The following is a 13,033-nucleotide window of genomic DNA, read 5'->3' on the forward strand; positions in this document are numbered from 1 at the left end:
TGACCACCTTGGCCTCCCAAAGTGCTGGGATTACAGGTGTGAGCCACTGCACCTGGCTCAGAGACATAAATTTTATTTTATTTATTTTAATTTTTTTGAGATGGAGTCTAACTCTGTTGCCCAGGCTGGAGTGCAGCGGCGCAATCTCGGCTCACTGCAAGCTCCGCTTCCTGGGTTCGCGCCATTCTCCTGCCTCAGCCTCCTGAGTAGTAGCTGGGACTACAGGCGCCCGCCACCATGCCCGGCTAATTTTTTTGTATTTTTAATAGAGACGTGGTTTGACCGTGTTAGCCAGGATGGTCTTCATCTCCTGATCTCATGGTCCGCCCACCTCGGCCTCCTAAAGTGCTGGGATTACAGGCATGAGCCACTGCGCCTGGCCAATTTTATTTTTTTATTTTATTTTATTATTATTATTATTATTTTTGAGACGGAGTCTCGCTCTGTCGCCCAGGCTGGAGTGCAATGGCACTATCTTGGCTCACTGCAAGCTCCGCCTCCCAGGTTCACACCATTCTCCTTCCTCAGCCTCCCAAGTAGCTGGGACTACAGGTGCCCGCCACTGCGCCCAGCTAACTTTTTGTTTTTGTATTTTTAGTAGAGATGGGGTTTCACCGTTATAGCCAGGATGGTCTCGATCTCCTGACCTCGTGACCCACCCGCCTCGGCTTCCCAAAGTGCTGGGATTACAGGCATGAGCCACCACCCCCGGCCTATTTTATTTTATTTTATTTTTTGAGATGGAGTTTTGCTCTTGTCACCCAGATTGGAGTGCAGTGGTGCAATGTTGACTCACTGCAACCTCTGCCTCCCAGGTTCAAGTGATTCTCTTGCCTCAGCCTCCTCAGTAGCTGGGATCACAGGTGCCGGCCACCTCGTCTGGCTAGTTTTGTTTTATTTTATTTTATTTTATTTTATTTTATTTTATTTTATTTTGTTTTATTTTTGTATTTTTAGTAGCGACGGGGTTTCACCACATTGGCCAGGCTGGTCTTGAACTCCTGACCTCAGGTGATCTGCACGCCTCGGCCTCCCAAAGTCCTGGGATTACGGGCTTGAGCCACCTGCACCCGGCCTCTTTGTTTGTTTATTTACTTATTTATTTTGAGACAGAGTTTCGCTCTTGTTGCCCAGGCTGTAGTGCAATGGCACGATCTCGGCTCACTGCAACCTCTGCCTCCTGGGTTCAAGCGATTCTTCTGCTGCAGCCTTTGGAGTAGCTGAGATTAGAGGCGCCTGCCACCACGCCCAGCTAACTTTTTTTGTATTTTTAGTAGAGATGGGGTTTCACCATGTTGGCCAGACTGGTGTCAAATTCCTGACCTCAGGTGATCCACCTGCCTCAGCCTCCCAAAGTGCTGGGATTACAGGCGTGAACCACTGTGCCCAGTCTCTGAGACATAAATTATAGCAAGACAGGATTGGTGCAGTGAGGCTGGGAGGCAGGGGATCATAGAGGCCTGGAGTTGCAGCAAGAGGATTAAGACCTACATAGATGGAGAGTGTAGGCAGAGGAGCGCAGGCAGGGGAAACAGCTCATGCAAAAGACAGAAGATAAGAATAGGCAAGTGCCAGATCTCATAGGACCTTTTGGGCCAGGAGAGGGGCTTAACCTTTATCCCAGGGGAAGTGGGGAAACATGGAAGAGATTTAAGCAGGGAAGAGATGTGGGGAGAATGTATTGTTTGGCGGAGGGCCCAGATGGAAGCTCCCGAAATGATTCTGAGTGAGAGATGGCATTCTCTCTACTAGATTGGGGCCACTGGAGATGGAGGAAAAATTGACTCAAAACAGATTAGGGGTTCGAGGGGCCGGGCATGGTGGCTCATGCCTGTAATCCCAGCACTTTGGGAGGCCGAGGTGGAATCACCTGAGGTCAAAAGTTTGAGAGAAGCCTGGTGAACATGGTGAAACCCCATCTGTACTAAAAATACAAAAATTAGCTGGGTGTGGTGGTGGGTGTCTGTAATCCCAGCACATTGGGAGGCCGAGTTGGGCGGATCACGAGGTCAGGAGATTGAGACCATCCTGGCTAACACGGTGAAACCCCACCTCTACCAAAAAAAAAAAAAAAATTAGCCTGGTATGGTAGCATGCACCTGTAGTCCCAGCTACTTGGGAGGCTGAGGCAGGAGAATTGCTTGAACCTGGGAGGTAAAAGTTGCAGTGAGCCAAGATCACAGCATTGCACTGCAGCCTGGACAACTAGAGCAAAACTCTATCTCAAAAAAAAAAAAAAAAAAGAGAGAGATTAGGAAACAGAAGGGGGGCTGAGGGGTGGGGGTAGGGATGTCCCCCTTGGATGAGGGCCAATCCAAGAAAGGTGGCAAGTGTTAATGAGTGGGGCTGATTGCCTCTTGCTGGCTTCCCTTGACCCTCTTGCTAGCTTGCGCACCTGCCATGGGTGAACGTGTTACCTGGGCTGGGGTCTTTGTACCCTGGGGCCTCAGGCATTTACAGGAGTTCCACCAGGCAGGCTCATGGAGGCAGCAAGGCCAGGCCTCTCCAGCACCATGCCTGAAGCCTGTGCCTGCCTGTTCTGCAGCATCTCAGCCCTGCTCCATGGGGATGGGCCTCAGTGAGTGTACGTGCCAGGCTTGAAGTGGCTTCAGGGTAGGGGTTGCAGGAGCTCCATGAGTTTCATCTAATCTTTCCCTTCCTCTGCCAGCATGTGTGCCATCTGCAAGGTTCACTGAGCACTGAGTGGGGCCTGCTGTGTGGGCAGTATCCCTGCCATCTTCATATCATTGGTCATATTTGTGACCACTGTGTGCCTGGAAAGCAGGCTTTGGGCCTCTGGCTGCAGTGATGAGCCTTCAGAGCCTGTAGGCATGAAGTTGGGGGCCAGCTGTCTCCTGTCCTTGCATGGCTTGATTGCTTTGTCACTCTCCACAGAGTGCCGCTGACATGCTGAAGGTACCACCAGTGCCATCTATAACCCTGTGAATGGGCAGTGCATGTTCCAGGCAGGACTTGCTGGTTGCTGCCATGACTACTGCCTCCCTGGCTACTGAAGCTTTTGGCACTGCCAGCCCTGTGCCTGCAATGGGCATGCTGAGTTGTGCCACCCCCTTATATGTATCTGCCAGGCCTGCCAGGCTGGCACTGTAAAAGGTGAGCACTGTCATTGGATGGGTTGAACAGGCCCCATACCATGCGCTACTGCCCCCAGGTGCTTGGATGGCTACTATGGAGACCCCACTCTAGGCTTGGGCCAGCAGTGCTGGCTCTGCCTTTGTCCTGGGCACCCTGATTCCAGCCTCTATCATGGGAGTTCCTGCCATCTGGACAGCATGAATGGGCATATCCTAGTCTTCTGTTTACCTGGCTATACAGGTGAGGCATGGTTGGCAGTGACAAAGCCACAGCCCTGGTCAATTGTTCACAATCCCGTCAGGTCCACATGACAAATCTTCCCAATGCCACCTGTACGCTGAGTTGGGCACCATCTTCAAGGAGTTCCTGTTCTGAGGAAGGAGGGCTGAATGGGGGGGATTATAGGTATAGACCTTGAAAGCCAGGAAGATGGGCTATAATATACCTATTGTGTCCCTCCTGGCCAGACCTCAGACTTTCTGGCTGCGTATCTGAGACCCACAGGCCCCCAGGGTACAGGAAGACACATATACCCCAGTCCTCTCCAGGCCTCAGCTGTGACCACTGCTCCTGTGGCTATTTTGGGCACCTGGCCAGGAGGATACCCCAGAAGAGTCCATACTGGTACTGCCAGTGCAGCAATATTAATCTCCATGATCCTGCTGCCTGTGACCCCCACAGTGGGCACTGCCAGCATTCTATGCACCACAGCCATGTCCCTGGCTATGCCCACTGCAAGCCTGGCTTCCACAGCAGTGACCTGTGTTGCGGGAAGTCAGGGACCCCGAACGGAGCGACCAGCTGAAGCCACGGCAGAAGAACATGGATTGTGAAGATTTCATGGACATTTATTAGTTCCCCAAATTAATACTTTTATAATTTCTTATGCCTGTCTTTACTGCAGTCTGTAAACATAAATTGTGAAGATTTCATGGACACTTTATCACTTTCCCAATCAATACCCTTGTGATTTCCTATGCCTGTCTTTACTTTAATCTCTTAATCCTGTCAGCCAAGGAGGATGTATGTCGCCTCAGGACCCTGTGATGATTGCATTAACTGCACAAATTGTAGAGCATGTGTGTTTGAACAATATGAAATCTGGGCACTTTGAAAAAAGAACAGGATAACAGCAATGTTCAGGGAACAGGAGAGATAACCTTAAACTCTGACCACTGGTGAGCCAGGCACAACAGAGCCATATTTCTCTTCTTTCAAAAGCAAATGAGAGAAATATTGCTGAATTGTTTTTCTCAGCAAGGAACATCCCTGAGAAAGAGAATGTGCCCCTGAGAGTAGGCCTCTAAAATGGCCCCCTTGGGTGTGGCCATCTTCTATGGTCAAAACTGTAGGGATGAAATAAGCCCCAGTCTCCCATAGCGCTCCCAGGCTTATTAGGACGAGGGAATTCCCGCCTAATAAATTTTGGTCAGACAGGTTGCTCTCAAACCCTGTCTCCTGATAAGATGTTATCAATGACAATGGTGCCTGAAACTTCATTAGCAATTTTAATTTCGCCCCAGTCCTGTGGTCCTGTGATCTCGCCCTGCCTCCATTTGCATTGTGATGTTCTATTACCCTGTGAAGCACGTGATCTCTGTGACCCACACCCTATTCGCACACTCCCTCCCCTTTTGAAAATCCCTAATAAAAACTTGCTGGTTTCACGGCTCGGGGGGCATCATGGAACCTACCGACATGTGATGTCTCCCCCGGATGCCCAACTTTAAAATTTCTCTCTTTTGTACTCTGTCCCTTTATTTCTCAACCTGGCAGATGCTTAGGGAAAATAGAAAAGAACCTATGTGATTATCGGGGGCAGGTTCCCCTATAGACCTGGGCTCAGAGGGCTGCCAGCATGAGTTTGTGGGTGGGGACATCCCAGGGTGACCGGATAGGATTTTCACTTTCCAGATTGGCCAAGCCTTCCTCTCCCCAGGCTGCAGTTGTGACCCTTGAGACAATGTCCTCATGTGGTGCCCATCTGAGGCTGAAGCCTGTGCTGCCCCCACACTCTGGGGCAAGACTGCAGCCACTATGCCCCCCTCTTCTGGAACCTGGGAGACCCCTGGGGCTGTGAGCTCTGTGGCTGTGATGCTCAATACGTTTTGCAATCAATGTGCCACCCAGTGAGTAAGCCCACATTGTACATAGCATGTGGTCGTAGCCAGGTGTGAGTGAACTTGCACTTGCCTATGACACAATGTGACTTATGGCTGCTGTGAGTGAATATGACCACCAGTACCAGTACTGGTACATGGGGCTGCAAACAGCTGTGTAAGTCTCTGCTCTCATGTGGCGTTAACTATGAGGTGGTGTCAGGGTGTGGGGGATTATGGACATGAGGCTGCATGTGCCCAGTCCCACATGCAGCCATGCACTAGTTTGTGAGTGAACCACTGTGAGTAGGTCATGGCAAGCAGAGTGAGCATGATGAGGGGTGGAGACAAGAGTGGGGCTGGAAGGAGAAGGAGACTGAGGAGGTACAGGTGGAGGGTTAGGATTCAGATCTGGTGCAGGCAGAGAGAGATGGCCACGGGAAGCAAGTGTTTCTGGGAGGAAAGTGGTCAGAGACTGAATGAGATGAAGCTTGAAGCATGTTCTTGTGTCCTTGGCAAGGAGAGGGGTGGGAGTCAGACTCAGGGAGTGAGTGAGGCCTAGGAGGAGGGGCATGGAAACAGTGGGTATGCAACTCAGGACATGGGGAAACTAAGGGCAACAGGTCAGGAGATGAGAACGAGTGGGTCCATGGGAAGCAAGGGCTGGCAATGTGGGAAGGTGCGGATTGGCCAAGGGAGCAGGCCAGAGTATCAGGGGAACCAACCCCCAATATTTCAACATAGGCTCTTTCTATTTTCCCTAAGTGTCAGCTGGTCTAAGAAATAAAGAGAAAGAGTACAAAGAAAAATTTTACAGCTGGGCCTCTGGGGGTGTCATCACATATTGGTAGGACTGTGATGGCGACCCCAAGCCGCAAAACCAGCAAGTTTTTATTAGGGATTTTAAAAGGGGAGGGGGTGTATGAACAGGGAGTAGGTCACAAGGATCACATGCTTCAAAGAACAATAAAGATCACAAGGCAAAGGAAAAATTAGAATTACTGATGAGGGTCTATGTCCCATTGTACACACATTGTCTTGATAAACATCTTAACAGGAAACAAGGTTTGAGAGCAGACAACCGGTCTGACTAGAATTTACCAGGCTGGAATTTCCCAATCCTAGTAAGCCTGAGGGTACTGCAGGAGACTAGGGCATATTTCAGTCCTTATCTCAATCTCATAAGACACAAACTCCCAGAGTGGCCGTCTATAGACCTTCCCCCAGGAATACATTCCTTCCCTAGGGTATCAATTATTAATATTCCTTGCTGGGAAAATAATTCAGTGATATTTCTCCTACTCGCACATCCATTTATAGGCTCCCTGAAAGAAGAAAAATATGGGTCTATCCTGCCCGACCCCGCAGGCAGTCAGACCTTATGGTTATCTTCCCTTATTCCCTGAAAATCACTGTTAATCTGTTCTTTTTCAGGGTGCACTGATTTCATATTGTTCAAACACACATATTTTACAATCAGATTTCATATTGTTCAAACACACAAGTTCTACAATCAATTTGTACAATAGTGGTCCTGAGGTGATGTACCTTCTCGGCTTATGAAGATAACAGGATTAAGAGATTAAAGTAAAGACAGGCATAAGAAATTATAAAAGTATTATTAGGGAAGTGATAAATGTCCATGAAATCTTCACAATTTATGTTCAGAGACTGCAGTAGAGACAGGTATAAGAAATTATAAAAGTATTAATTTGGGGAACTGATAAATGTCCATGAAATCTTCACAATTTATGTTTTTCTGCCTCGGCTCCAGCCTGTCCCTCCATTCAGGGTCCCTGACTTCTCACAACACCAGAGAAAGCAGGAAGGGAGAGTCTCTCAGCCAAATGCAAGTGTGGGCGCTGCCTTGGGCAGGAACACAGCTGGGAGGAAATACAAGTATGTGTGTGCCATGCATGTCTAAGCACTCATGTCCTTTTCCCTCTCCCAAAGAAGGGTCTGTGGCCCTGCTGACCAGCCTATGCTTTCTTCCTTCAGGTCACAGGTCAGCGCCCCTGCTGGGCAGGGTCTGGGAGCTGCAAATGCTCCCAGTTGCAGAATGGGTATTGGGGTGACCCTGAGCAGGAGTGCAGAGGTGAGAGGGGCACTTGCACATTCCACAGCCAGGGGTGAGGCTGCCCTGCAGGGGCTGCTCAATATGGAGTAGCAAGGGAGTGGTTGGGGTTTTCCTGAGGGAGAACACAGCACGTTTATTGCTGTTTCCCCAAAGAACTTAAAGAAATACTCGTGAAAACAGCTGAAGAGAAACAGCAAGGCTAGGCGAGGGATGCCTGTAGAGAGGACACATCAGGTGGCTCTTTCCTCACCCTGCCTGCCTGCCCTTGACTCTAGTTGACCCCTGACAGGGCTGTAGAGCCCCTGGAACCCTGTGCTGTTTTCCTGCCCAAATACTGCCATGCAGTATGGCCTCTCTGTCCAGGGTAAATGCCAGTGCCCATGGCAGTTCTGAGCAGTGGCTTAGGCAAGGGTTGGTGTGCACCCTCACACCTACATGGGGCCATTCTCATCCTTCAGTATTTTTTTTTTTTTTTTTGAGACGGAGTCTCGCTCTGTCGCCCAGGCTGGAGTGCAGTGGTGAGATCTCAGCTCACTGCAAGCTCCGCCTCCCAGATTCATGCCATCCTCCCGCCTCAGCCTCCTGAGTAGCTGGGACTACAGGTGCCCACCACCACGCCCGGCTAATTTTGTTTTTGTATTTTTAGTAGAGACGGGGTTTCACCATGTTAGCCAGGATGGTCTCAATCTCCTGACCTCGTGATCTGCCCGCCTCAGCCTCCCAAAGTGCTGAGATTACAGGCGTGAGCCACCGCACTCAGCCCCTTCAGACATTTTTGTTTGAGACGGGCTCTCATTCTGTCACCCAAGCTGGAGTGCAGTGGCACAATCTTGGCTCATTGCAGTCTCAGCCTCCCAGGCTCAAGGGATCCTCCCGCCTTACCTCCTGAGGAGCTGGGACTACAGGTGTGCCCCACCATGTCCAGCTAATTTTTGTATTTTTTGTAGAGATGGGGTTTTTCCATGTTGCCCAGGCTGGTCTTGAACTCCTGAGCTCAAGTGATCCACCCACCTTAGCCTCCCACAGACCTATTATTTTTTTCAGAAATAGGGTCTCATGGGCCAGGCACGGTGGCTCACGCCTGTAATCCCAACACTTTGGGAGGCCGAGGCGGGTAGATCATGAGGTCAGGAGTTTAAGATCAGCCTAGCCAATATGGTGAAACCCTGTCTCTACTAAAAATACAAAAAAAAAAAAAAGAATTAGCCAGGCGTGGTGGTGGTTGCCTGTAGTCCCAGCTGCTCAGGAGGCTGAGGCAGGAGAATTGCTTGAACCTGGGAGGTGAAAGTTGCAGTCAGACGAGATCGCACCACTACACTTACAGAGCGAGACTGTCTCACAAAAAAAAAAAAAAAAAAAAAAAGAAAAAGAAATAGGGTCTCACTCTGTCACCTGGGCTGGAGCACAGTGGCATGATCTTAGCTCACTACAGCCTCAACCTCCCAGGCTCAAGTGATCCTCCCACCTCATCCTGCTGAGTAGCTGAGACTACAGCATGTGCCGCCACACCTGGCTAATTTTTAAATTTTTTTGTAGACAGGATCTCTCTATGTTGCTCAGGCTGGTCTCAAACTCCTGAGCTCAAGTGATCCTCCTGCCTCAGCCTCCCAAAGTGGTGGGATTACAGGTGTGAGTCATTGCACCTGGCCCATCCTTCAGGTCTCTCGAAGGTAAGGCTAGAGCTAGTGTCATCTGCTCTCTACCCTGACCCTATCTCTCCTCTACAGCCTGTGCCTGTGACCCACAGGGCTCCATCTTGCCCAGCTATGACTCACACATGGGCACCTGCTTCTGCAGAGAGGGCATCTTAGGGCTGAGGTGCCAGGCATGTGCTCGTGGCTCCAGAGGTGCCTTCCCACACTGCACCTCCTGTCCCACCTGCTTCACCTTCTGAGACCAACTTCTGGCTCTGCTCCCACTGCAGCTGGAAGCTGTGGCCCAAGAGGTGGCCACCCTATGCTAGGGGATGCCTGGTTGGGGTGTTAGGGGCCAGGGTGGACACCTGCAGGTCCTAGATTGGGTACTGAAGCAGGTACAGGCTGCTCCCTCCAACCTGGGACCCTGCCCACTGTTCAGTGGGCTCTTGTTGCCTTCCACAACTCCTCCCATAGCCTGGACATACAGTCACAGCCTTGGAGCAGCATCAGCAACAGGTACACAGCCAGGGGGACTGTGGGTGGGAGCCATGGGGGAGTCACAGGAAACCATGGCTTGGAGATGGGGTTGTAGGAGACATATTCCACATCTGACCCACGCCCACCAGCTGCAGCAAATCCAGGCCATAGCAAGCTCCACAGGAATCCAGGCACAGGAGACATGGCGTTGGGAAAGGGGACCTTGGGGCATGACTGCCATGACCCATATGCAAGGAGCCGTGCAGATCATCCAGCGCTTCCTCATGGGTACATATCTGCTTGTTGCATGTCTGTTCACAGCCAAGGGAAGGGTTAATAGGGTATCCAGGACACTATCATGATACTCCTTCCAGAATGAGGAATATTCATCAGGGCTGACCAGGGGTCAAGTGGGAACACTAGTGTGTGGGTAAATTTTTTTTTTTTTTTTTTTGACAGGGAGTCTTGCTCTGTCACCCAGGCTGGAGTGCAGTGGCGTGATCTCGGCTCACTGCAACCTCCGCCCCACGGATTCAAGCGATTCTCCCACCTCAGCCTCCCGAGTAGCTGGGATTACAGGCACGCTGTAATTTTTTTTTTGTATTTTTAGTAGAGACGGGGTTTCACCATCTTGGCCAGGCTGGTCTTGAACTCCTGACTTCATGATCCACCCGCCTCGGCCTCCCAAAGTGCTGGGATTACAGGCGTGAGCCACCGCATCCGGCCATGTGTGTGGGTAAATTTTTAACAACTGGCTGTGAGTCAGGGGAAACTGATTTGTAGCATTTATCAATATCCATGATGTAAGTAATGCTATCATGATTGATTTCAGTCTACCATACCATTTGACAACTTATTTGCAAAATTCCTGAAAATTTAACAATTGGCTCTTTTTATTTTATTATTATTATTATTATTATTATTATTATTTTTGAGAGGGAGAGTCTCGCTCTGTCACCCAGGCCGGAGTGCAGTGGCATGATCTTGGCTCACCACAACCGCCACCTCCTGGGTTCAAGCGATTCTCCTGCCTCAGCCTTCTGAGTAGCTGGGATTACAGGCACCCGCCACCACATCCAGCTAATTTTTGTATTTTTAGTAGAGATGAGTTTTCACTACATTGGCCAGGCTGGTCTCAAACTCCTGACCTTGTAATCTGCCTGCCTTGGCCTCCCAAAGTGCTGGGATTACCCTTTTTTAATTATTATTTTATTTTTTATTTTTTTTAGAGACAGAGTCTCGCTCTGTCGCCCAGGCTAGAGTGCAGTGGTGTGATCTTGGCTCACTGCAAGCTCCGCCTCCCGGGTTCAAGCAATTCTCCTGCCTTAGCCTCCTGAGTAGCTGGGACTACAGGTGCATGCCACCATGCCTGGCTAATTTTTTGTATTTTAGTAGAGATGGGTTTTCACTGTGTTGCTCAGGCTGGTCTCGAACTCCTGAGCTGAGGCAATCCGCCTGCCTCGGCCTCCCAAAGTGCTGGGATTACAGGCGTGGGCCACTGCGCCCGGCCAACAATTGCCTCTTGTAAGCCTCCAGCACACCACTGGATAGTTGTGTCTAAGGCAGGATCAGTGAGAGGCTAGGGTCAGGGTTCGTTGGCTCAGAGTTCAGGGTTCAGGTCTAAGATCCCTACCCTCTTCCCCACAGACAAAGGTGTGGACACCACAAGTGTGGAGCTGGCTGTCAGTGCCCCTTCCGCAAGGTGGGGGCAGTAGGCATTGCTCTTCTGCTGGATCAGATCCAGGGTGCTCTCCCTGTACCAGATGTCATGGGCCAGAAGCTGCCCAAAGCTGAAGGCATCCTCCATCAGGCAGAGTGAACCAGGTGAAGGGCCAGGAGGCTGGAGGTGGAAGTCAGAGGGTGGGCAGAAAAGGGATGCCTAACTGAACACCTGTGTTCTTCAAGGAGGGTACAACCTGGGCCCAGCACCAAGCACTGGATGTTCAGGGGGTGCTGGCTGAGGGGGGAATGGAACTTATGCAGGGGCCGCAGAGCAAGGGCTACAGGAAGTGAAGTTGGCACTTGAAGGCCTGGAGGGCACTGTACAGGAGGTGATACCCTACTTGTACCCTCAGCTCCTTTACATCCCTTGTTCAATGACTGCTGTGATTTCCATTCTCCCTGAGATCCTTGACTCACTATGATACCACAGTGCTACCAAGTACCCTGACCATGATAACACTCAGCCTAGTTGCTACTGTGCTGTGTCCTCTCTGTGACCCCTAACCTTTGCCCCAGGTAGCAGGGCGCCTGGCCCAGATGGCACTGGCAGTTGAGGTGACCCCAGTCCCAGGGCGTCTGTCCAGTGCAGCTAAGGTGCTCAGGGCATGTTTTGTCCTGAGTCAGCAGCAGGCCCAGGAGGCAGAAGAATGGGCAGCATGAGTCGTAGGCAGGGATGAGGGCCTGGGCAAGATGAAATGGGGAAGAGTGGGCACTGGGGTCTCAGGGACCCCTCTGGAACGGTGGAAAGTGGGGTTTGGGCTGGGGCTGGGCTACACTGGACTGAGGCGGGATCTCAGTTCTAAATTCTCCTTTTCTCCAAGAACCTTAGGCAGTAATATATTTGAGGCAATATATTCTGGGTGGGGTGGGGATTCAGGTCCAGCCCTGCCCTAGGAGTTGCAGGTGGCCCCTTTGGCTGTGGCCGAGCTGCAGGAGGACACATATGGCCTGGTAGCCACTGTGCAGGATGCAAAAGAATGGGTGCAGCAGGCTTGAGCTGAGGCCCAGGAGCTCCTGAAGAAGGCATAAAGCAGCTTCAGCTGCCTACATGGTGCGTGGCTGGCCTGCGGTAGGGCAGGCACAGGGAACGGTTTAGGGTCAGATGGAAAGGTCAGGGCCAGAACAGGGATGTTGTGGAAGGATTAAGGCTGGGTCCAGATCAGATCTTGACTCATGTAGGGATCAGGGCTAGGGTCAAGGTTTAGACCAGGGATCAAGTGTTGATTAGGTTCAGGGTTTATTTAAGGTTAGGGCTGGGTCAGGGTCAGGGCTGTGATAGAGACTGGGGCCAGGATCAGAGGTTAGAGCCAGGGGTCAGAGCCTGGCTCAGATGACCTGACCCCAGGGTTGGAGTGCCGCCTGACACAGAATGCACAGTCACTGGGCAAGCAGGCAGCCACCCTGCAGGCCCTGGAGCAGCAGGCAGCTGAGCTGCTTGGGTACATGATGTGCTTTGCCACCAATAAGTATGCCACCTGCTAATTACTGTCTATGGAAGCCATTAAGAAGGACTGTGGGATCACCTGGGTAACTCAAAGTGGCCCTAGAGTGATCCAGGAATCTCCTGGCCTTGGGAGACCAAAGATCCTACTGAGTGCCCACTGACCCTGAGTGACCCCCCCATGTGGCCCCACGATGTCCCCCAGTGCCCCTCTGACCTTGAGAAAGCAGACAGATCATGTAACTCCCTGAGGCCATCTAGTGTTCCAGACCCTGATACACCTTTATCTCTGAGTGATCTAAAACTGTGAGACTACAGTGCTGGCATTCTCCACTCAAAATAAATAGGGCCTGGCACTATTTACTGGCTCATGCCTGTAATCCCAGCGCTTTCGGAGGCAGAGGCAGGAGGATCACCTGAGGTCAGGAGTTCGAGACCAGCCTAGCCAACATGGTGAAACCCCATGTCTACTAAAAATAGAAAC

This window comes from Pongo pygmaeus, chromosome 2 (genome assembly GCF_028885625.2).
Source record: "Pongo pygmaeus isolate AG05252 chromosome 2, NHGRI_mPonPyg2-v2.0_pri, whole genome shotgun sequence".
Classification (NCBI taxonomy): domain Eukaryota; kingdom Metazoa; phylum Chordata; class Mammalia; order Primates; family Hominidae; genus Pongo; species Pongo pygmaeus.